The sequence below is a fragment of the Salvelinus alpinus genome, chromosome 13 (assembly GCF_045679555.1).
Source record: "Salvelinus alpinus chromosome 13, SLU_Salpinus.1, whole genome shotgun sequence".
In the NCBI taxonomy this organism is placed as follows: Eukaryota; Metazoa; Chordata; class Actinopteri; order Salmoniformes; family Salmonidae; genus Salvelinus; species Salvelinus alpinus.
The window spans coordinates 45,337,694-45,364,160 of NC_092098.1; the positions used below are offsets into that span (position 1 = coordinate 45,337,694).

Here is a 26,467-nt window from a genome sequence, read left to right on the forward strand (position 1 = left end):
TCAGGTTAGGAGTGAGACTGTAAACAGTCAGGTTAGGAGTGAGGCTGTAAACAGTCAGGTTAGGAGTGAGACTGTAAACAGTCAGGTTAGGAGCGAGACTGTAAACAGTCTGTTAGGAGCGAGACTGTAAACAGTCTGTTAGGAGTGAGACTGTAAACAGTCAGGTTAGGAGTGAGAATGAAAAACAGTCTGTTAGGAGTGAGGCTGTAGACAGTCTGTTAGGAGTGAGACTGTAAACAGGTTAGGAGTGAGACTGTAAACAGTCAGGTCAGGAGTGAGGCTGTAAACAGTCAGGTTAGGAGTGAGACTGTAAACTGTTAGGTTAGGAGTGATACTGTAAACAGTCAGGTTAGGAGTAAGGCTGTAAACAGTCAGGTTAGGAGTGAGACTGTAATCAGTCAGGTTAGGAGTGAGACTGTAATCAGTCAGGTTAGGAGTGAGACTGTAAACAGTCAGGTTAGGAGTGAGACTGTAATCAGTCAGGTTAGGAGTGAGACTGTAATCAGTCAGGTTAGGAGTGAGACTGTAAACAGGTTAGGAGTGAGAATGTAAACAGTCAAGTTAGGAGTGAGACTGTAATCAGTCAGGTTAGGAGTGAGGCTGTAAACAGTCAGGTTAGGAGTGAGGCTGTAAAAAGTCAGGTTAGGAGTGAGACTGTAATCAGTCAGGTTAGGAGTGAGACTGTAATCAGTCAGGTTAGGAGTGAGACTGTAAACAGGTTAGGAGTGAGAATGTAAACAGTCAAGTTAGGAGTGAGACTGTAATCAGTCAGGTTAGGAGTGAGGCTGTAAACAGTCAGGTTAGGAGTGAGGCTGTAAAAAGTCAGGTTAGGAGTGAGAATGTAAACAGTCAGGTTAGGAGTGAGACTGTAATCAGTCAGGTTAGGAGTGAGACTGTAATCAGTCAGGTTAGGAGTGAGACTGTAATCAGTCAGGTTAGGAGTGAGACTGTAAACAGGTTAGGAGTGAGACTGTAAACAGGTTAGGAGTGAGGCTGTAAACAGTCTGTTAGGAGTGATAATGTAACCAGTCTGTTAGGAGTGATACTGTAAACAATCAGGTTAAGAGTGAGACTGTAAACAGGTTAGAAGTGAGACTGTAAACAGTCTGTTAGGAGTGAGGCTGTAAACAGTCTGTTAGGAGTGAGAATGTAAACAGTCTGTTAGGAGTGAGAATGTAAACAGTCAGGTTAGGAGTGAGGCTGTAAACAGTCTGTTATGAGTGAGACTGTAAACAGTCAGGTTAGGAGTGATAATGTAAACAGTCAGGTTAGGAGTGAGACTGTAAACAGTCTGGTTAGGAGTGAAACTGTAAACAGTCAGGTCAGGAGTGAGATTGTAAACAGGTTAGAAGGTGAACTTGTAAACAGGTTAGGAGTGAGATTGTAAACAGGTTAGGAGTGAGATTGTAAACAGGTTAGGAGTGAGATTGTAAACAGGTTAGGAGTGAGACTGTAAACAGGTTAGGAGTGAGATTGTAAACACGTTTGGTAGTGAGACTGTAAACAGGTTAGGAGTGAGATTGTAAACAGGTTAGGAGTGAGATTGTAAACAGGTTAGGAGCGAGACTGTAAACAGGTTAGGAGTGAGATTGTAAACAGGTTAGGAGTGAGATTGTAAACAGGTTTGGTAGTGAGATTGTAAACAGGTTAGGAGTGAGATTGTAAACAGGTTAGGAGTGAGACTGTAAACAGGTTAGGAGTGAGATTGTAAACAGGTTAGGAGTGAGATTGTAAACAGGTTAGGAGTGAGATTGTAAACAGGTTAGGAGTGAGACTGTAAACAGGGTAGGAGTGAGATTGTAAACAGGTTAGGAGTGAGATTGTAAACAGGTTAGGAGTGAGATTGTAAACAGGTTAGGAGTGAGATTGTAAACAGGTTAGGAGTTAGACTGTAAACAGGTTAGGAGTGAGATTGTAAACAGGTTTGGTAGTGAGATTGTAAACAGGTTAGGAGTGAGACTGTAAACAGGTTAGGAGTGAGATTGTAAACAGGTTAGGAGTGAGACTGTAAACAGGTTAGGAGTGAGATTGTAAACAGGTTAGGAGTGAGATTGTAAACAGGTTAGGAGTGAGACTGTAAACAGGTTAGGAGTGAGACTGTAAACAGGTTAGGAGTGAGACTGTAAACAGGTTAGGAGTGAGATTGTAAACAGGTTAGGAGTGAGATTGTAAACAGGTTAGGAGTGAGATTGTAAACAGGTTAGGAGTGAGATTGTAAACAGGTTAGGAGTGAGATTGTAAACAGGTTAGGAGTGAGACTGTAAACAGGTTTGGTAGTGAGATTGTAAACAGGTTAGGAGTGAGACTGTAAACAGGTTAGGAGTGAGATTGTAAACAGGTTAGGAGTGAGATTGTAAACAGGTTAGGAGTGAGACTGTAAACAGGTTTGGTAGTGAGATTGTAAACAGGTTAGGAGTGAGACTGTAAACAGGTTAGGAGTGAGACTGTAAACAGGTTAGGAGTGAGACTGTAAACAGGTTAGGAGTGAGATTGTAAACAGGTTAGGAGTGAGATTGTAAACAGGTTAGGAGTGAGATTGTAAACAGGTTAGGAGTGAGATTGTAAACAGGTTAGGAGTGAGATTGTAAACAGGTTAGGAGTGAGATTGTAAACAGGTTAGGAGTGAGATTGTAAACAGGTTAGGAGTGAGATTGTAAACAGGTTAGGAGTGAGGTCTCAGTCAGTGTGGCCAGGGTCTCCGGACAACAGACAACATAGAGAGAAGAGATGGAGGGATAAAGGGAGGAATAAGGGAGGTGTAGACGGAGGTCGAGAGATGTCTTTTGGGTTGTGTCCCTACTGGGAACAAGCACGTTTCCAGCATCCCTCCCTCTCCCACCAGCACAATGAGATCAGACACAGTGGGATCCCAGCGCGCATGTGCACACACAAATCCTGCACTCACACGGCTTGCAACCTGACTAGGCAAGAAAAGTACTCAGACGGAGAGAGGAGGGGAGAAAACACAGCAACTCTTCAAGGGAGGAGAGAGAGATGGGTGTGTTGCAGAGAGAGGGAAAGAGAAGAGAGGAGGTAAGGATGGAGAGAGAGAGAGAGAGTGAAAAACTGATTTTGTGAAACCGATGGCTTTGTTTGTGTTGCATTGCGATGCACTCCTGTATAATTTTTTGCTCACGGACAGGCTTGTTCCTTTAATACAACGTGTCATGCATATAAACACAGTGAATTCATCAGCGGTAACACCACCCCCAGCCCAAACACATGTGCCGAGCACAAATCCCAAGTGTGCCGTGTCACTGACTTGTCAAGGAGAATTAGCGTTTTCATCCTTGTGTGTTCAAACTCAGACATGCTGCTTCATGTGATGACACAGGCTGGAGCAGTGTGTTTACCTTCACCTTAGGGAACTGATGCCCCTCTAACAATGCCCCTCTAACAGTGTGTGTGTGTGTGTGTGTGTGTGTGTGTGTGTGTGTGTGTGTGTGTGTGTGTGTGTGTGTGTGTGTGTGTGTGTGTGTGTGTGTGTGTGTGTGTGTGTGTGTGTGTGTGTGTGTGTGTGTGTGTGTGTGTGTGTGTGTGTGTGTGTGTGTGTGTGTGTGTGTGTTTGTGTGTGTGTGTGTGTATTGAAAATGTAAAATCCATAAAGCCCTGAAGCTCGTATATGCTTCAACCCCTGTACAATGGGCAGGAACAGCAGGAGAAACAATGTCAATGTCTATGGCAGAACACAATTCATCCCACCAACATAGCTACAATGCTCCCTCCCTCCTTCCCTCACACACACACACACACACACACACACACACACACACACACACACACACACACACACACACACACACACACACACACACACACACACACACACACACACACACACACACACACACACACACACACACACACACACAGTGTACTTTGCATACCTCAAACATGCAGAAGTTTGTTCACTACCATCATCAGACTCTCATTAGTGTCAGCAGGGCAGGACCGAGCCGAGGAGAGGATGAGAGGGGGATAAGAGCAAAGGAAGGATGGAGGGATCCATAGAGCACTCATGTCAGCTAACAGTAATCTGGAGCCGGCGAGAATCAGCTCTAAACATATGAAGTACAACAATGTAAATAGACATGCTGGGGGTGTCCCTACTGAAGAGCTCAGTGACTTTCAATGTGGCACCGTCATAGGATGACACCTTTCCAACAAATGAGTTTGTCAAATTTCAGTCCTGCTAGAGCTGTCCCGGTCAACTGTAAGTGCTGTTAGAGTGAAGTGGAAACGTCTAGGAGCAACAAAGGCTCAGCCGCAAAGTGGTAGGCCACACAAGCGTACAGAATGGGACCGGCAAATGCTGATGCACATAGTGTGGGGAAAAAACGCCTGTCCTCGGTTGCAATACTCATTACCGAGCTCCAAACTGTCTCTGGAAGCAACGTCAGCACAAGAACTGTTAGTCGGGAGCTTCATGGATTGGGATTCCACAGCCGAGCAGCCGCACACAAGCCTAAGATCACCATTCACAATGCCAAGTGTCGGCTGGAGTCGTGTACAGCTCACACCGCCACTGGACTCTGGAGCAGTGGAAACACGTTCTCTGGAGTGATGAATCACACTTCACCAACTGGGATTCAGATGGACGAATCTGGGTTTGGCGGATACCAGAACGCTACCTGCCCCAATGCATAGTGCCAACTGTAAAGTTTGGTGGAGGAGGAATAATTGTCTGGGGATGTTTTTCATAATTCAGGCTAGGCCCCTTAGTTCCAGTGAAGGGAAATCTTAATGCTACAGCATACAATGACATTGTAAACAATTATGTGCTTCAAACTTTGGAAAGGCCCTTTCCTGTTTCAGCATGACAATGCCCCGTGCACAAAGCGAGGTCCAAACAGAAATGGTCAAATCAAATCAAATCAAATGTATTGGTCGCATACACATGGTTAGCAGATGTTAATGCAAGTGTAGTGAAATGCTTGTGCTTCTAGTTCCGACCATGCAGTAATATCTAACAAGTAATCTACCAATTTCACAACAACTACCTTATACAGACAAGTGTAAAGGAATGAATAAGAATATGTACATATAAATATATGGATGAGCGATGGCCGAACGGCATAGGCAAGATGCAGTAGATGGTATAGAGTACAGTATATACATATGAGATGAGTAATGTAGGGTATGTAAACATTATATAAAGTGGCATTGTTTAAAGTGACTAGTGATACATTTATTACATACATTTTTCATTATTAGTGGCTAGAGAATTGAGTCAGTATGTTGGCAGCAGCCACTCAATGTTAGTGATGGCTGTTTAACAGTCTGATGGCCTTGAGATAGAAGCTGTTTTTCACTCTCGGTCCCAGCTTTGATGCACCTGTACTGAATGATAGCGGGGTGAACAGGCAGTGGCTCGGGTGGTTGTTGTCCTTGATGATCTTTTGGCCTTCCTGTGACATCGGGTGGTGTAGGTGTCCTGGAGGGCAGGTAGTTTGCCCCCGGTGATGTGTTGTGCAGACCTCACTACCTTCTGGAGAGCCTTGCGGTTTTGGGTGGAGCAGTTGCCGTACCAGGCAGTGATACAGCCCGACAGGATGCTCTCGATTGTGCATCTGTAAAAGTTTGTGAGTGTTTTTGGTGACAAGCCAAATTTCTTCAGCCTCCTGAGGTTGAAGAGGCGGTGTTGCGCCTTCTTCACCACGCTGTCTGTGTGGGTGGACCATTTCAGTTTGTCCGTGATGTGTACGCCGAGGAACATAAAACTTTCCACCTTCTCCACTACTGTCCCGTCAATGTGGATAGGGGGGGTGCTCCCTCTGCTGTTTCCTGAAGTCCACAATCATCTCCTTTGTTTTGTTGAGTGTGAAGTTATTTTCCTGACACCACACTCCAAGGGCCCTCACCTCCTCTCTGTAGGCCGCCTCGTTGTTGTTGGTAATCAAGCCTACCACTGTAGTGTCGTCTGCGAACTTGATGATTGAGTTGGAGGCGTGCATGGCCACGCAGTCATGGGTGAACAGGGAGTACAGGAGAGGGCTGAGAACGCACCCTTGTGGGGCCCCAATGTTGAGGATCAGCGGGGTGGAGATGTTGTTTCCTACCCTCACCACCTGGGGGCGGCCCGTCAGAAGGTCCAGGACCCAGTTGCACAGGGCGTGGTGTTAAATGATGAGCGGTAGTCGATGAACAGCATTCAAACTCGCTCACCGAATCAGCGTATACATCATTGTTGTTGTTCGACGCTATCCGGAACATATCCCAGTCCACGTGATCGAAGCAATCTTGAAGCGGGGAATCAGATTGGTCGGACCAGCGTTGAACAGACCTGAGCACGGGCGTTTCCTGTTTTAGTTTCTGTCTATAGGCTGGGAGCAACAAAATGGAGTCGTGGTCAGATTTGCCGAAAGGAGGGTGAGGGAGGGCTTTGTATGCGTCGCGGAAGTTAGAGTAACAATGATCCAGAATTTTTCCAGCCCGGGTCGTGCATTCGATATGCTGATAAAATTTAGGGAGCCTTGTGGTTTATCGAGATCGGTGTGAAGGAACTTGACTGGCCTGCACAGAGCCCTGATCTCAACCCCATCAAACACCTTTGGGATGAATTGGAATGCCGACTGTGAGCCAGGCCTAATCGCTCAACATCAGTGCCCGACCTCAATAATGCTATTGTGGCTGAATAGAAGCAAGTCCCAGCAGCAATGTTCCAACATCTAGTGGAAAGCCTTCCCAGAAGAGTGGAGGCTGTTATAGCTGCAAAAGGCACCAACTCCATATTAATGCCCAAGACTTTGGAATGAGATGTTCGACGAGCAGATGTCCATGGAAATGTTTTTTTATTTTTTTTTATTAAACCTTTATTTAACTAGGCAAGTCAGTTAATTCTTATTTACACTGACGGCCTACACCGGCCATACCCAGACGACGCTGGGCCAATTGTGCGCCACCCTATGGGACTCGCAATCACGGACGTTTGTGATACAGCCTGAATTCGTAGTGACGTCTCAAGCACTGAGATGCAGTGCCTTAGACCGCTGCACCAATCAGGAGCCCTACGTAGGCTGCATAGAACATGAAACATGTTTGATCATGTTCCCATGATTCCACAGTTCTCTAGGTTTCTACCCGTTGCTACAAAGGCAGCTATTATGCAGTCATTGGCCTATCATTCAACCTGTTAGGTGCTGATTTTTAAACTTATCTCAGAAAACTCTGCTTTGATTGAATAGGGACCTTAGTTCAGATTAGGTAAGTGGAAGCAGGGACTACGAGAGTGTTTCAAAGAACCAGAAGTTCATTCGTAATGAGAGAGAGGGTGGGAGAGAGAGTCCAAAAGGTAGCAGCGATTTCCCTGAAATTCACACAAGCTGACAGCTGAGCACATTGGTGCCCTCTCTCTCTCTCTCTCTGTCTGTCGTCAACAACATTTCTCCTAAATTTCTCACACCCTTTACCTGCCAACACTTTGGGTTGGTGCTACTTTTGTGTCGGTGTTATGGCCTTATTTAGCTCTGGATCTAAAGCCCTCCAGTATCAAGTCAATGGAAGGTTGAATAGAGGGTATCTATAATAACTTCACCTTCATCCCCTACCTTCTATTTGTACCATCTGAACTACACTCCTGCTCTGACCATTCATCAAAGTGGCAACCAATAAATCAACAATATCATAACAGGTCAATGTTCCTTATGACTGATTATTTGTGAATTCCCAAAACCCTGAGGTCTCCTTTCATTGGCTGTTGGCACGGCAACAGGATGAGGGCAAGGTGATCGTCAGGTAAAGCAGCTTTTGTATCTGAAAGACACCATGGTGACCTCGTGGTGACCTCTGCTAACGACCCACTCCCCATCGCTCCACTACTCTCAATAATGCCAGCCAGGCAGCCAGCTGCTTAGAGGACACAATAATGCCAGCCAGGCAGCCAGCTGCTTAGAGGACACAATAATGCCAGCCAGGCAGCCAGCTGCTTTGAGACCACAATAATGCCAGCCAGGCAGCCAGCTGCTTAGAGGCCACAATAATGCCAGCCAGGCAGGCAGCTGCTTAGAGGCCACAATAATGCCAGCCAGGCAGCCAGCTGCTTAGAGGCCACAATAATGCCAGCCAGGCAGCCAGCTGCTTAGAGGCCACAATAATGCCAGCCAGGCAGCCAGCTGCTTAGAGGCCACAATGACTGTATAGAAAAGTGCCATCTGAAGGCCTGCACTTCCATCCCGCCGTGCTCTGGGACGCGGGACAAACAGAAACTGTGTCCCAAATGGCACCCTATTATTTCATATAGTGCACTCCTATGGGCCCTGGTCAAAAGTAGTGAACTGCAAAGGGTGTAGGATGCCATTCGGGATGCATCAAGAGTGGGGAACACTCTGCAGCAGATCAGAGCACCCTCTCTAAAGACTAGTCCATTTCCCAGGGCCACTGCCTGCCTGGGGATTACAGTGTAAGGTTCTGCCAGTCATCTTCTCCATACTGGACAGCCATAAGGATCATTAGAGGTAGTAATAGCAGTGGTTTTATGATGACTGATACTAATGTCATGTTTAATGGGGATTTCAGGGGCAGTGAGCAATAACATAGCTTGGGTCGGCCCGATCTAGAAAACGATAAAAAGGTAGCCAATTAAAATGTTAACAAGGGAAATTAGGCCAATTAACAGAGTTCGGAGTGGCATTTGAGTGTATGACGAGGTGGTTAAAGGGAATGTTCCAAAAATAAACAAGTTATTTATTTCTGTAGGAAACAGACCATTTTCAATCTTTCTGACATTTATACTGTATAAAGTTCTATTCCAGGCCTGCCATCTGTCGTATTCATGGAGAATATGCTGCATGATATCCCCATCTCTACGTCATTGTATATTTCCATGGGGTTCTATTAAGCGGAGAGAAGTGTTTTACGGTCTAATTAGCCGGGAGAGCTAGCTGCTTTATGCTGTCGCAGCCAAAGCGTGTGTGTCTGTGTGTGGCTCAGCTTGACATGTGAGCCACGTTCCCGCTGTGGAAATCAGCGCATGATTTGCTATCATTACCTACAATGAACCAGCATCGTACATCTGAATAGGGCACCACAAGCTGTAACTGGAGCTGGGGTCTCCAGAAGGGAAGGAACAGAGAGCTGTCCCCTGGTGAGGTGATCTTCTCTCTGTGTGAACTCAGGCACACACACATTGCCTTAGTTGCTGAAAGGGACAGGACTTTGCAGGGACGTCATACACCCCAAAAACCTGAGGGGGCACAAACTATGTGAGGATGGCTGGGGGGTAGTCCCCGGAGGGGGGCTAGACCCCCCCCATCCTTAAGTTGTATTTAAAGAATGTATCAAACACCTGAAACCGCAATTCCTGAAATCTTGAGCCATAATAATGATGTTTAATTCTATGTAAAAGAATATGTAAATGCTTCTGCATATCTAAGCATACCTCTTAAGGATTGAGTCTTATTCAGTACATTTAAGCCCTGTTTATACCTGGTGCTAACATGGGTCCTTTGACCTGATCTTGTCTACATTCTGATTTTGCCCAAATTTCCAGAAATGTGTCTACACTTGGTATTAAAATGAGTCTGTTATCCGTCCACTGTGTCTGCATTGAGACAAGATTTCCTATTCCCTTCTTTTAGGCACATTTTTCATAGTTATTCTTTTAAAATAATATTTATTTATTTATTGTAAGACACATATTGATGTAATCAGTCAGTGGTGCCACCTGTCAATGATTACAGGGAGGAATAAAGGGTAGGGAAAGGGAGATACCTAGTCAGTTGTGCAACTAAATGCATTCAACTGAAATGTGTCTTCCACATTTAACCCAACCCCTCTGAATCAGAGAGGTGCGGGGGGCTGCCTTAATCAACATCCATGTCTTCAGTGCCCGCGGAACAGTGCCTTGCTCAGGGGCAGAACGACAGATTTTTGCTTGGGGATTCGATCCAGCAACCTTTCTGTTACTGGCCCAACACAATAATGATAATTTAAATGATTTGTCTACACTTGTAAGATATCCAAACACGATGCATGTCTGACTACCTCCAGAGGTGGTCAGGAAGATCTGATCAGGATCAGATCACAATGTGTCTTTAATTGTCTACACCTGTCTACAATCGGAATGTGGACAAGATCAGGACAAAGGATGCAAGTTAGAGGCAGGTATAAACGGGGCAAGTATCTATTGCTCGCTTTTCTAAAGACTACCAACCTTGCCATCAGGCATGCCAGCAAAGATAGTTAGACCAGTTAGCTACACTAACTTGATTGATAGCTTGAAATGGCTTATTGGTACCTAGTTATGAGGTTGGGAGATTGGTTATAGCGCCCAGATTGGGAACATATCTCATAAAATTGCTAGGTCGGTTGGTGCTATTACAGAGAAACGGCAACAAAAAATTAAAATACAAAAATAGATTTTTTAAACAAGACAAATCTGAGGGGTCCCTGTGCACCCTATTGGCATGACGCCTCTGGGACCTTGCCAGTCTGTCACCCCAGAGCGTATGTGTCTCTCTCTCTTTCTCTGTGTGCACGCGTTTGTTTGTGCGATATGAGTGTGATATGCTTGTGTGTGTTGTGATGGCAAAGGGGGCTGTTTATTGAGGACAGCGCTCCCCTGATGAGGTAGAGGAAGTGATGTGGATCAGGGACAGCTAAACGCAGATGGAGGTGGAAGAAAAGTGAACGAACAGTAAAAGCCAACGTCATGCGTTTAACCTTTACAGGAGATACACGGAGTAGCACGCCAGGGATCTGCAGGATGGGGTGTGTACTGGCCCAGTGCTAGAGGACAAAGAGGAAGGAGGTGCATGATTAGAATTCCGCTCAGCAACGGGAACGGTTATTGATTGCAGGTTGGCCAGAGGTATAATGACATTATAGAGTGTGGTATGTCTGACTCAGCTCTGTCCATCCTTCACACTCTGCCCAGGCTGTTTTCAAACCTCACCAATCTCCATCCTTCATACTCTGCCCAGGCTGTTTTCAAGCCTCACCAATCTCCATCCTTCATACTCTGCCCAGGCTGTTTTCAAACCTCACCAATCTCCATCCTTCACACTCTGCCCAGGCTGTTTTCAAGCCTCACCAATCTCCATCCTTCATACTCTGCCCAGGCTGTTTTCAATCCTCACCAATCTCCATCCTTCACACTCTGCCCAGGCTGTTTTCAAACCTCACCAATCTCCATCCTTCATACTCTGCCCAGGCTGTTTTCAATCCTCACCAATCTCCATCCTTCACACTCTGCCCAGGGCGTTTTATATACTCCCACTGTCCATCCTTCACACTCTGCCCAGGGCGTTTTATATACTCCCACTGTCCATCCTTCACACTCTGCCCAGAGCGTTTTATATACTCACACTGTCCATCCTTCACACTCTGCCCAGAGCGTTTTATATACTCACACTGTCCATCCTTCACACTCTGCCCAGAGCGTTTTATATACTCACACTGTCCATCCTTCACACTCTGCCCAGAGCGTTTTATATACTCACACTGTCCATCCTTCACACTCTGCCCAGAGCGTTTTATATACTCACACTGTCCATCCTTCACACTCTGCCCAGAGCGTTTTATATACTCACACTGTCCATCCTTCACACTCTGCCCAGAGCGTTTTATATACTCACACTGTCCATCCTTCACACTCTGCCCAGAGCGTTTTATATACTCACACTGTCCATCCTTCACACTCTGCCCAGGGCGTTTTATATACTCACACTGTCCATCCTTCACACTCTGCCCAGGGCGTTTTATATACTCCCACTATCCATCCTTCACACTCTGCCCAGAGCGTTTTATATACTCCCACTGTCCATCCTTCACACTCTGCCCAGGGCGTTTTATATACTCCCACTGTCCATCCTTCACACTCTGCCCAGGGCGTTTTATATACTCCCACTGTCCATCCTTCACACTCTGCCCAGGGCGTTTTATATACTCCCACTGTCCATCCTTCACACTCTGCCCAGGGCGTTTTATATACTCCCACTGTCCATCCTTCACACTCTGCCCAGAGCGTTTTATATACTCCCACTGTCCATCCTTCACACTCTGCCCAGGGCGTTTTATATACTCCCACTGTCCATCCTTCACACTCTGCCCAGGGCGTTTTATATACTCCCACTGTCCATCCTTCACACTCTGCCCAGGGCGTTTTATATACTCCCACTGTCCATCCTTCACACTCTGCCCAGGGCGTTTTATATACTCCCACTGTCCATCCTTCACACTCTGCCCAGGGTGTTTTATATACTCCCACTGTCCATCCTTCACACTCTGCCCAGGGCGTTTTATATACTCACACTGTCCATCCTTCACACTCTGCCCAGGGTGTTTTATATACTCCCACTGTCCATCCTTCACACTCTGCCCAGGGCGTTTTATATACTCACACTGTCCATCCTTCACACTCTGCCCAGGGCGTTTTATATACTCACACTGTCCATCCTTCACACTCTGCCCAGGGCGTTTTATATACTCACACTGTCCATCCTTCACACTCTGCCCAGGGCGTTTTATATACTCACACTGTCCATCCTTCACACTCTGCCCAGGGCGTTTTATATACTCACACTGTCCATCCTTCACACTCTGCCCAGGGCGTTTTATATACTCACACTGTCCATCCTTCACACTCTGCCCAGGGCGTTTTATATACTCACACTGTCCATCCTTCACACTCTGCCTAGGGCGTTTTATATACTCACACTGTCCATCCTTCACACTCTGCCCAGAGCGTTTTATATACTCACACTGTCCCTCCTTCACACTCTGCCCAGGGCGTTTTATATACTCACACTGTCCATCCTTCACACTCTGCCTAGGGCGTTTTATATACTCACACTGTCCATCCTTCACACTCTGCCCAGAGCGTTTTATATACTCACACTGTCCATCCTTCACACTCTGCCCAGGGCGTTTTATATACTCCCACTGTCCATCCTTCACACTCTGCCCAGGGCGTTTTATATACTCCCACTGTCCATCCTTCACACTCTGCCCAGGGCGTTTTATATACTCACACTGTCCATCCTTCACACTCTGCCCAGGGCGTTTTATATACTCCCACTGTCCATCCTTCACACTCTGCCCAGGGTGTTTTATATACTCCCACTGTCCATCCTTCACACTCTGCCCAGGGCGTTTTATATACTCCCACTGTCCATCCTTCACACTCTGCCTAGGGCGTTTTATATACTCACACGGTCCATCCTTCACACTCTGCCCAGGGCGTTTTATATACTCCCACTGTCCATCCTTCACACTCTGCCCAGGGCGTTTTATATACTCCCACTGTTCATCATTCACACTCTGCCCAGGGCGTTTTATATACTCACACTGTCCATCCTTCACACTCTGCCCAGGGCGTTTTATATACTCACACTGTCCATCCTTCACACTCTGCCCAGAGCGTTTTATATACTCCCACTATCCATCCTTCACACTCTGCCCAGAGCGTTTTATATACTCACACTGTCCATCCTTCACACTCTGCCCAGGGCGTTTTATATACTCCCACTATCCATCCTTCACACTCTGCCCAGGGCGTTTTATATACTCCCACTATCCATCCTTCACACTCTGCCCAGGGCGTTTTATATACTCACACTGTCCATCCTTCACACTCTGCCCAGAGCGTTTTATATACTCCCACTATCCATCCTTCACACTCTGCCCAGAGCGTTTTATATACTCACACTGTCCATCCTTCACACTCTGCCCAGGCTGTTTTCAAACCTCACCAATCTCCATCCTTCATACTCTGCCCAGGCTGTTTTCAAGCCTCACCAATCTCCATCCTTCATACTCTGCCCAGGCTGTTTTCAAACCTCACCAATCTCCATCCTTCACACTCTGCCCAGGCTGTTTTCAAGCCTCACCAATCTCCATCCTTCATACTCTGCCCAGGCTGTTTTCAATCCTCACCAATCTCCATCCTTCACACTCTGCCCAGGCTGTTTTCAAACCTCACCAATCTCCATCCTTCATACTCTGCCCAGGCTGTTTTCAATCCTCACCAATCTCCATCCTTCACACTCTGCCCAGGGCGTTTTATATACTCCCACTGTCCATCCTTCACACTCTGCCCAGGGCGTTTTATATACTCCCACTGTCCATCCTTCACACTCTGCCCAGAGCGTTTTATATACTCACACTGTCCATCCTTCACACTCTGCCCAGAGCGTTTTATATACTCACACTGTCCATCCTTCACACTCTGCCCAGAGCGTTTTATATACTCACACTGTCCATCCTTCACACTCTGCCCAGAGCGTTTTATATACTCACACTGTCCATCCTTCACACTCTGCCCAGAGCGTTTTATATACTCACACTGTCCATCCTTCACACTCTGCCCAGAGCGTTTTATATACTCACACTGTCCATCCTTCACACTCTGCCCAGAGCGTTTTATATACTCACACTGTCCATCCTTCACACTCTGCCCAGGGCGTTTTATATACTCACACTGTCCATCCTTCACACTCTGCCCAGGGTGTTTTATATACTCCCACTATCCATCCTTCACACTCTGCCCAGAGCGTTTTATATACTCCCACTGTCCATCCTTCACACTCTGCCCAGGGCGTTTTATATACTCCCACTGTCCATCCTTCACACTCTGCCCAGGGTGTTTTATATACTCCCACTGTCCATCCTTCACACTCTGCCCAGGGCGTTTTATATACTCCCACTGTCCATCCTTCACACTCTGCCCAGGGCGTTTTATATACTCCCACTGTCCATCCTTCACACTCTGCCCAGAGCGTTTTATATACTCCCACTGTCCATCCTTCACACTCTGCCCAGGGCGTTTTATATACTCCCACTGTCCATCCTTCACACTCTGCCCAGGGCGTTTTATATACTCCCACTGTCCATCCTTCACACTCTGCCCAGGGCGTTTTATATACTCCCACTGTCCATCCTTCACACTCTGCCCAGGGCGTTTTATATACTCCCACTGTCCATCCTTCACACTCTGCCCAGGGTGTTTTATATACTCCCACTGTCCATCCTTCACACTCTGCCCAGGGCGTTTTATATACTCACACTGTCCATCCTTCACACTCTGCCCAGGGTGTTTTATATACTCCCACTGTCCATCCTTCACACTCTGCCCAGGGCGTTTTATATACTCACACTGTCCATCCTTCACACTCTGCCCAGGGCGTTTTATATACTCACACTGTCCATCCTTCACACTCTGCCCAGGGCGTTTTATATACTCACACTGTCCATCCTTCACACTCTGCCCAGGGCGTTTTATATACTCACACTGTCCATCCTTCACACTCTGCCCAGGGCGTTTTATATACTCACACTGTCCATCCTTCACACTCTGCCCAGGGCGTTTTATATACTCACACTGTCCATCCTTCACACTCTGCCCAGGGCGTTTTATATACTCACACTGTCCATCCTTCACACTCTGCCTAGGGCGTTTTATATACTCACACTGTCCATCCTTCACACTCTGCCCAGAGCGTTTTATATACTCACACTGTCCATCCTTCACACTCTGCCCAGGGCGTTTTATATACTCACACTGTCCATCCTTCACACTCTGCCCAGAGCGTTTTATATACTCACACTGTCCATCCTTCACACTCTGCCCAGGGCGTTTTATATACTCCCACTGTCCATCCTTCACACTCTGCCCAGGGCGTTTTATATACTCCCACTGTCCATCCTTCACACTCTGCCCAGGGCGTTTTATATACTCACACTGTCCATCCTTCACACTCTGCCCAGGGCGTTTTATATACTCCCACTGTCCATCCTTCACACTCTGCCCAGGGTGTTTTATATACTCCCACTGTCCATCCTTCACACTCTGCCCAGGGCGTTTTATATACTCCCACTGTCCATCCTTCACTCTCTGCCTAGGGCGTTTTATATACTCACACGGTCCATCCTTCACACTCTGCCCAGGGCGTTTTATATACTCCCACTGTCCATCATTCACACTCTGCCCAGGGCGTTTTATATACTCACACTGTCCATCCTTCACACTCTGCCCAGGGCGTTTTATATACTCACACTGTCCATCCTTCACACTCTGCCCAGAGCGTTTTATATACTCCCACTATCCATCCTTCACACTCTGCCCAGAGCATTTTATATACTCACACTGTCCATCCTTCACACTCTGCCCAGGGCGTTTTATATACTCCCACTATCCATCCTTCACACTCTGCCCAGGGCGTTTTATATACTCCCACTATCCATCCTTCACACTCTGCCCAGGGCGTTTTATATACTCACACTGTCCATCCTTCACACTCTGCCCAGAGCGTTTTATATACTCCCACTATCCATCCTTCACACTCTGCCCAGAGCGTTTTATATACTCACACTGTCCATCCTTCACACTCTGCCCAGGGCGTTTTATATACTCCCACTATCCATCCTTCACACTCTGCCCAGAGCGTTTTATATACTCACACTGTCCATCCTTCACACTCTGCCCAGGGCGTTTTATATACTCACACTGTCCATCCTTCATACTCTGCCCAGGGCGTTTTATATACTCCCACTGTCCATCCTTCACACTCTGCCCAGGGCGTTTTATATACTCCCGCTGTCCATCCTTCACACTCTGCCCAGGGTGTTTTATATACTCACACTGTCCATCCTTCACACTCTGCCCAGGGCGTTTTATATACTCCCACTGTCCATCCTTCACACTCTGCCCAGGGCGTTTTATATACTCACACTGTCCATCCTTCACACTCTGCCCAGGGCGTTTTATATACTCCCACTGTCCATCCTTCACACTCTGCCCAGGGCGTTTTATATACTCCCACTGTCCATCCTTCACATTCTGCCCAGGGTGTTTTATATACTCACACTGTCCATCCTTCACACTCTGCCCAGGGCGTTTTATATACTCCCACTGTCCATCCTTCACACTCTGCCCAGGGCGTTTTATATACTCACACTGTCCATCCTTCACACTCTGCCCAGGGCGTTTTATATACTCCCACTGTCCATCCTTCACACTCTGCCCAGGGCGTTTTATATACTCCCACTGTCCATCCTTCACACTCTGCCCAGGGCGTTTTATATACTCCCACTGTCCATCCTTCACACTCTGCCCAGGGCGTTTTCATTCCTCACCAATGTAGATGTAATGTTTTCCAGGGGAGCCATCATCCACACCCTCCCCACCTACCACCATTCATTGCCATCTCACCCATCAGCCATCCTTCACTATCACCAGCCATCCACAGCCAGTCTGTTTCCTGCATGTATCCTCTCTGTCTGACCCTCTACCCACAGCCCAGAGAGCTGACTGACTGAAGCCCCCGCCCCCGTCTCTCCTGTCTACCACAGGGCCCTACTTGGGTCTATTGATCCTGAGAGGAGGATTGAGGGCTGCCAGGAACAACACACTTTCTCACAGTAACGGGAGTCAAAGGCAGGTTCCGCCTGTCCATTTCCATTTCAAACAGCCCTCCCATGCATTCTGAATTAAGAGAGGGCTAGAAAGAAGACAAAGACAGCATTTAAGGGACAATTGACCTTTGTGAAAGATAACGGGATGCAGTTTGAGGAGAGAGAGAATGAGTTTTAAAAGATCAAACTATATTTTCCTAAGGATATCATTGGTTAAATGATTGCACAGATTAAATGACTGGGTCAAACGATTGCAGATCATTTTGGGGACATTGGGCAATAGTGCTTTTCTTTCAATATCACAGTAACATGAAGTACCACACACTGTATTGCTTTTCAAGGTTGCTTTATTTTCATACTCATGCTTCATGATTTGGTATTTCACAGGGGAAAGAGATGAAAGAAATGTGCAGTTTGTCTGGAAGCTTGCTGGCCTTTGGTGTACGTTACCACAGTCCAGTGCATTCCCAAGGAGAGTCGAGAACTGAAGGAGAACTGAAGTGAACATGGGAACCGATGAAGCACAAACAGTCAAACTAAACTTGGGCAATTACGCCAGCCATCAGTCACCGTGCTCAGGCAGGCAGGCTGCTGTGTAATCTCTTTCTCTGTGACTTTGATGTTTTTGATCAAACCCTCCCTGTGCTTTCTGCCCCCAGGATGGGAGACCGACAGAGACACTTTTTGGTTAATTATGTTACCAATAGAGTATCTTTCTTCATACTTTCTGTCTCAACTATCTTCTCCCTCTTTCTGATGCTCCAACCTCAGCTCTGAGGAGACAGCTGGTGTGTGTGTGTGTGTGTGTGTGTGTGTGTGTGTGTGTGTGTGTGTGTGTGTGTGTGTGTGTGTGTGTGTGTGTGTGTGTGTGTGTGTGTGTGTGTGTGTGTGTGTGTGTGTGTGTGTGTGTGTGTGTGTGTGTGTGTGTGTGTGTGTGTGTGTGTGTGTGTGTGTGTGTGTGCGCAAGACCCTTTTCATTTCTTAAGTGAAGAGGCAGCTGGAGAACAGACAGTGTAGGTACAGCCAGAGCACAGCCCCTCTCCTGCCTCCTCCTGCTACAGCCCCTCTCCTGCCTCCTCCTGCTATAGCCCCTCTCCTGCCTCCTCCTGCTACAGCCCCTCTCCTGCCTCCTCCTGCTACAGACCCTCTCCTGCCTCCTCCTGCTACAGACCCTCTCCTGCCTCCTCCTGCTACAGACCCTCTCCTGCCTCCTCCTGCTACAGACCCTCTCCTGCCTCCTCCTGCTACAGACCCTCTCCTGCCTCCTCCTGCTACAGACCCTCTCCTGCCTCCTCCTGCTACAGACTTTCTCCTGCCTCCTCCTGCTACAGACCCTCTCCTGCCTCCTCCTGCTACAGACCCTCTCCTGCCTCCTCCTAGACTTTCTCCTGCCTAATCTACTTCTCACACCCTGCTCCTCCTGGGTTCATAAGTCATCATACCACTTTACCCCTCCTGGGGATGTTCAACTGTGCACACAAACAGTGACTCGCTCATACCAACAGAGAAAGTCCATTGAGTTAGGTGGTCTTGAAATAAAAGCACACAGTAGCAGACGTGGTTGTAACAGTTCTGGTAGCCATAAAACATTAGTTTCAACATAGCTTACTATCTCCAATGATTGTAATAGTGTAATATGTTCACTGTCTCCATCTTCTATCCTCTTCAGAGTGATTACAACCTGAAGAAGAACAGAAGTTGTTATTCAAAGCACTGTTCCAATACTGAGGGACCAAGCTGCCTAGGGGGGTGCTATGTATTCAGGGACTATGCAGGATAAAGACTTGCATCAAATGAAACCACGTTTTGCATGAAAGACACTGTGGATAATTGTGCAGCAGCAGCAGCTCCACTTCAGAGCTGGCCTCACGGCAGAACAGAGGACCCTCAGTGCTTAAAGAGAGGTGGGCAAGCAGACTAATCTATTCCAAAGACAGGCAACGTCCTCCCCTGCAGATCAGCCAGGTCTAGGGGAAGTCTGTCCTTCCATGAGAGCCCAAGGGTTGGACCTCTCCCACAACCATCCCACTGCATGGTTGCCTTGACATAGGGTTATTCACGCCCCTCTGCCCCCTCAACAACCCCTGATTGAAACGCCACCGCCTGCTTTCCTATCCCTCTTTTGTCAGACATTGATTTCTCTGGGTTGATCTAATCCCCTGTTCATGTAGCTAGGTATTAAATAAAGAGGGAGAACCAAAGAGAGAGCGAAAGAGAGAGAGAAACGGACAGAGAATGATAGAGCTACATAAGCAGAGCTTTGTATCACAAAGTTTGACGTTGGATCAAGGGGCAGCCTCTTTACTGAAGAAGCGATGCACTACCACCCACTACCCTTGTAGCATTCATGACATTACCCTGAAGAAGGCACAGTGATGCCGAAACGTTGGTGGTTTTCTACCCAATAAATGAATGGGAGGTTATACATATGGAGTGTGCATCTCTCTTTGTTTTTATAGCCTACAGTTTATTCACCGTTAGTCAGCACCTCGACACTAAATCATTTTCTCTGGGTGTGCGGCAGCTCATACTTTTTATTAGACTACCACCCACTACCGTCATGAGATCTCCATGTCAAATGTCTCTCTTTTCTCTCTCAATCAATTTGTCCACTCTAGCCTCAGGAGTACTGACATGACTGTACACGTAAATTAATAGTTAGACTTATGGCCCCTTCTGACAACTATAGGCTTTTCCTTCTCTTGATGTTGTTTTTCTTCTGTTGGAGTAGTAGGGATGCTCGCTACAGACACCTGTATCTGGCACTCTCAAGGCACCCCTGTAAGAGGCTCTAGATATCATTCCACTTTATAGATTTTTTTTGAAGACAGTTGCTGCCTGCCTAGCTGCTGCATGGAGACGGAGAGACAGAGCTAGGAATGTCTCTGCCAATCACACAGTGGGGGTGTGGGTGTAACTCTGCTGGCATCTAGTGGTCAGGGTGAGAGTCAGAACACTCAGCATGGTCTGATAAAACAACTGCCCTCATTGTGCCCAAACTCAGGTTAAACATCATATTCCCTGCCCATGGCCAAGTCAGTCCTAGCTCCACTGCTGCCTACTCTGCACTGCAGCCTCTCCCTTCCCTTCCCTCCCCTCGTCTCCCCTCCCCTCCCAATATATAACTGCCCCAGTAATAATAGTAGTGGTAATACAGTAACGACATAGAGGAACAGCATCTGTCACATGAGAGAGCGGAGCTCAGTTGTAAAAAATAAATGTAATAAAAAAATAAAAATAAAACATTTGAAAAGAGAATGCATGTGCTTCACATTTGTGATTATGAGGGGTAAATGTGAAGTGCGGCGTGACTGCCCGGAAGCAGGGCATAATGACTTCAGATGGGTCTTTCTGGTTGGCAGCAGCTGTCTTCTGCCAATTAGAAGCAGTGTGTGATGAGTGTTTATCTGTGCCCCTCTGGGCACCCACCCACTGCTTCAGAGCAGGGTCCTCCTGCCACCCCCACCCTCTGGATGCTCCACGACAGACAGGCAGCCACAAACTCGTTCCCTCTGTCATCAGACTAAATATGGCTGAAACATGGTGAAGAGGGGAAGAGTTGAAGAGAGGGGTATCGAGGGGTGGAAAAAGGTCGATAGGAGGATGGAGAGACAGATGAGAGGATGAGAAGAGGATTGAGGGATGGAGAGACAGATGAGAGGAGGAATGAGGGATGGAGAGACAGATGAGAGGGGGTTGAGGGATGGAGAGACAGATGAGAGGGGGGTTGAGGGATGGAGAGACAGATGAGAGGAGAATTGAGGGATGGAGAGACAGATGAGAGGAGAATTGAGGGACAGGGTGAGAGAGAAAGACACTGAAGGACAAGTGCCAACCCCCTTTTTTTTGTTTCACATTACTGTCGTCCCCGGCTGGAGTCGTTTCACTAGAGAGGGCAATGAATTTGCTCCACTTGAAAGACGGCCTCGAAACAAACGCCAGTGTTCTTGACCTCCAGTGATGCTAATCGCATCATTCCAGGCCTAGCTACCTCCATCCCCTCTGCTCTGACGAATAATGCAGAAAACCCAATTTTCCCCCATTTGTTCTACATCACAAAGTTGTAGCAGTTGTCTCCTTTCAAGGTTAGGCTGCCTTGCCTTCCTATCGGACTATTGGTTGCGTAACTCGCCTCGACAGAAGCAAAGAGAGTTAGAAGAACAAAGATTAAGAGGCGGCTGGTGGCACGGGTAATTGGGGAGGATGGGCTTGTGGTAATGGCTGGAGCGGAATCAAACACATCAAACACATGTTATCCATTCGCTCCGTTCCGGCCTCCCCTCAGCAGCCTCCTGTGGTCAGAGTGAATTGAAAGTTCCCTGGATCCCTGGCTAGACCACGTCATTACTACCAGAGTATGAGGCCACACGTCCAGATAGGAAGCAGCTTGGGTAGCTGTTTTTGGGGCGGCCCTGTGGCCCTAAGAGAGCCCTGTATTTGGGAGACACATACACTGTCTGGCAGCAGGAGAGGGACCTGGCAAACAAAGGGCCAGTGTTCACCACTGAATTCCTGCAAGCTCTGAGAGCTGAAAATGAGAGCCAGTATCTGGAAGTATAATCATTACGTAGTCATTCTGATTACTGGCATGGCGATCTGATATGATAATGGCTCCCTCGAGGAGAACTCTTTGAATGGATGGATGGAGCTGCTTAATCTTTCGGTAGCGCCCTTCAATAACCTTGTTGTGGGGTCTGGATGAGTGATGTAGACCCCAGGAGGGGCCAGCACAGGAGAGCAGAGAGGAGAGAGACAGAGACTAGAGGGGCCAGCACAGGACAACAGAGAGGAGAGAAACAGAGACTAGAGGGGCCAGCACAGGACAACAGAGAGGAGAGAAACAGAGACTAGAGGGGCCAGCACAGGACAACAGAGAGGAGAGAGACAGAGACTAGAGGGGCCAGCACAGGACAACAGAGAGGAGAGAAACAGAGACTAGAGGGGCCAGCACAGGACAACAGAGAGGAGAGAAACAGAGACTAGAGGGGCCAGCATAGGACAACAGAGAGGAGAGAAACAGAGACTAGAGGGGCCAGCACAGGACAACAGAGAGGAGAGAAACAGAGACTAGAGGGGCCAGCATAGGACAACAGAGAGGAGAGAAACAGAGACTAGAGGGGCCAGCATAAGACAACAGAGAGGAGAGAAACAGAGACTAGAGGGGCCAGCACAGGACAACAGAGAGGAGAGAGACAGAGACTAGAGGGGCCAGCACAGGACAACAGAGAGGAGAGAAACAGAGACTATAGGGGCCAGCACAGGAGAGCAGAGAGGAGAGAAACAGAGACTAGAGGGGCCAGCACAGGACAACAGAGAGGAGAGAAACAGAGACTAGAGGGGCCAGCATAGGACAACAGAGAGGAGAGAGACAGAGACTAGAGAGGACAGATCTGTATCACTGACTGACAGCCAGGAGAGTCAACCCTCCTGAGGTTCTAGATGTTAACAGAATACACTATTCTGATGGATCGCTGTGAAAGATGTGCTGAGTTGTCAGGGCAGCTTGCTACTTCAGTATCTGAACATGGGTTGCACTTATTTCAGCCTAAAGCACAATGACTACTGTACTGGTATAAGGGGATTGGGTATCCGTTCTTTAGAGGAAGTTAGTACATGATACCAGTACTAAAACATAGCAAGGCTAAATGTTGATCATGATATCCATTATCCAGGAGACGTGAGTTCTGGTTGACTTTTATAGTAGAGGCCAACCAATATGTCGGTTCACTGATATTATCAGCCGATATTGGCCTTTTACAGCTATCGGACGATAATTCCACCGATAAACAATATTCAATAAAAAGGATGAAAAAAGGGAATCTCATGCTGATCTGAACACTTACAGACATAATGATGTCATTCATTTCACCATGTAAGAAATCAACATGTGAAGCATATTTCTTGGACAATTGCTGTCTTGAATGGCAATTTCTGAGAATTCAATATATCAGCAGGTATATAGGTATTAGTACGTTTTGTCCCCAGAAAAATCCGAATCGGACCCCAAAAAAATATTAGTCGGGCTCTAATGTATTATCCTGCAGGCAGAACTGAATGATTTTCACTAGATGGCCAGCTGAACAGTCGAAATTGTCTATATCGTAAAAATTTATGAAAACAACTAAATGTGGGTCAGGCATTAGGGTTACCAGTGTGGTTAAGGTTAGGTTTTATGGCTTTGTGCTGTGCCAGCTAGTTACCACTCTGCAAAGCTGCCTCTAGGGCAAGATTTATGCGATGTGAGTATCTGCTTTTCAGCTGCTTTCATGGTAGACTCATATCCTCCAGTATGTGTGGAATGTAAAAAGGGGCATTTGGTAGTATCCCCATACCATCCTAATAATAGGATGAGAGGGATAGGTTTTAATCAGGACACAGACCAACCTAAACATCTCTAACTCACTACCGTCTCCTCCCAAAGCAGTTTGCTTACCACAAAAAAGTAATTACATATCCACCTCAGCATAATCTGCTCTCTCAATCCACTCCCTGGACTTTACATTACCTACAGAGTTATTTCATTTTTAAGTTGTATTATGACAACAAGGCACATTAGTAATATTTGGTAACCTGGCAACAGCTATTCATCAGCATCCGCAGCGTACACAGAGCAATGTTGGACTCAATCAAATTATGAAAACTACTAACCTAATTTACTCCACCCACTCAAGGGCCAGCAGATGTTTGTGTTAAGATTTTTTTGAAATTCCTTTTAATTTAGAGAATAGCAGTTAAACAAGGTGAAAACATCTCTCAGAACTAACCCTTATTAAGGCTCAAGCTGTTACATAAGTCGTCAGTGAGGAAGGCTATAGTGTTCTTTCAGTCAATTAAGAACAATGACCATTCGTTTTGGAATGTCACAACATAACAGAGCACCAGAAAGACAATGACATCCCTTCAGCCCTGTCATAATACTGTCGCCCTCCAGTCTACTCTGATTGGCTGGGCCAGCTCTGCAACCTCAGTGCCCGTGGCTCCAGCGGCTTCTGGGAGCTGCTCTGGTCCAGAAGGCTGGAGTTTCTACTCACTAATCTCTAGAGAAGGTTATTTCAGACAGCTCACTGTGGATTGGTGCCATCTAAAGTGCCTCTCTGAAGGGCACAAATACAGATGACATCTCATGGGATGTAAACAAGCCATTCTGAGCTGACTAGAGCTGGATGGAGAAGGAAGGAATCTCCTATCTGTTTTCTTTCAGATCAAGTAATGACTAGATGATGACAAAGTGATTCCATTTGTTCTTTACATAAACCATATGCATGAATAACCAGGTTTCCATTCAACCATTTCATGCGGATTAATTACCTGACTCATAAAAACAAAGTCACGACAGGGCTGATGGACACAATTCAATTTCATTAATGTCGACAGAGAATTTGTTCAGTTGACAAGGCGGGATCTTTTTGTGTCGGTAAAAATTGTTATGCGAGAAATGGAAGTGTAAATACTGATATAACAACCACCCTATCCAGAGTAAACGTAGAGTCACGCGATGGTGTGATACGTTTTACTACCACTACGACGTGGGAAAGCACTAAGAGTTTATAGGCAGATGAAATACACGATGGTGCTGATGAACAGTGGTGAGCTTGATGCACATCTTTATTATTTGAATTCTGGTGACATGATGATCGATGCTTGGCTGCCAATGATCAAATAAAAGTGATCTGACTTTTATCCATATCTCATGATATAAGCTTTCCTGTCTACTATATCAGAGAACTGTTGTCTAGAGAGCATGCACCAAAACCAAAGTTGAAAATGCAATGGAAAGCCATATAACTTACATGGGAACTTAACCACAAAATAGTGTTATATGTGCACTACGTCATCACGCACAACCTTTTATCCGCAACAAGTCTGTTTGATGGAAACACAGCTTTGGTGAGAAAATACACGTACTGTTTTAATGCTGATTTTATAATATTCGCATTAAAATCTGTCGCCAATTGGATGGAAACATACAGTTGAAGTCGGAAGTTTACATACACTTAGGTTGGAGTCATTAAAACTCGATTTTCAATAACTTCACACATTTCTTGTTAACAAACTATAGTTTTGGCAAGTCGGTTAGGACATCTACTTTGTGCATGACACAAGTAATTTTTACAACAATTATTTACAGACAGATTATTTCACTGTATCACAATTCCAGTGGGTCAGAAGTTTACATACGCTAAAATGATTGTGCCTTTAAACAGCTTGGAAAATTCCAGAAAATTATGTCATGGCTTTAGAAGCTGCTGATAGGCTAATTGACATCATTTGAGTCAATTGGAGGTGTACCTGTGGATGTATTTCAAGGCCTACCTTCAAACTCAGTGCCTCTTTGCTTGACATCATGGGAAAGTCAAAAGAAATCAGCCAAGACCTCTTTTTTTTGTAGATCTCCACAAGTCTGGTTCATCCTTGGGAGCAATTTCCAAACCTGAAGGTACCACGTTCATCTGTACAAACAATAGTACAGAAGTATAAACACCTTGGGACCACACAGCCGTCATACCGCTCAGGAAGGAGTTCTCTCTCTCCTAGAGATGAACGTACATTGAAGTGAAAAGTGCAAATCAATCCCAGAACAACAGCAAAGGACCATGTGAAGATGCTGGAGGAAACAGGTACAAAAGTATCTATATCCACAGTAAAACGAGTCCTATATCGACATAACCTGAAAGGCCGCTCAGCAAGGAAGAAGCCACTGCTCCAAAACCGCCATAAAAAAGCCAGACTACGGTTTGCAACTGCACATGGGGACAAAGATTGTACTTTTTGGCGAAATGTCCTCTGGTCTGATGAAACAAAAATAGAACTGTTTGGCCATAATGACCATCTTTATGTTTGGAGGAAAAAGGTGGAAGCTTGCAAGCCGAAGAACACCGTCCCAACCGTGAAGCACGGGGGTGGCAGCATCATGTTGTGAGGGTGCTTTGCTGCAGAAGGGACTGGTGCACTTCACAAAATAGATGGCATCATGAGGTAGGAAAATTATGTGGATATATTGAAGCAAGACATCAGTCAGGAAGTTAAAGCTTGGTCGCAAATGGGTCTTCCAAATGGACAATGACCCCAAGCATACTTCCAAAGTTGTGGCAAAATGGCTTAAGGACAACAAAGTCAA

General features: G+C 46.5%; 1 long non-coding RNA gene across 1 annotated transcript; it reads left to right on the forward strand.

Moving 5' to 3' along the window:
• Positions 1 to 2,956: 2,956 nt before the first annotated feature.
• On the forward strand, positions 2,957 to 17,619 carry LOC139536691 (uncharacterized). Its single transcript, XR_011667385.1, has 3 exons — positions 2,957 to 3,033; positions 10,668 to 10,807; positions 17,233 to 17,619. It is a non-coding gene; the product is annotated as an uncharacterized lncRNA (long non-coding RNA).
• The last annotated feature ends 8,848 nt before the right edge of the window (positions 17,620 to 26,467 follow it).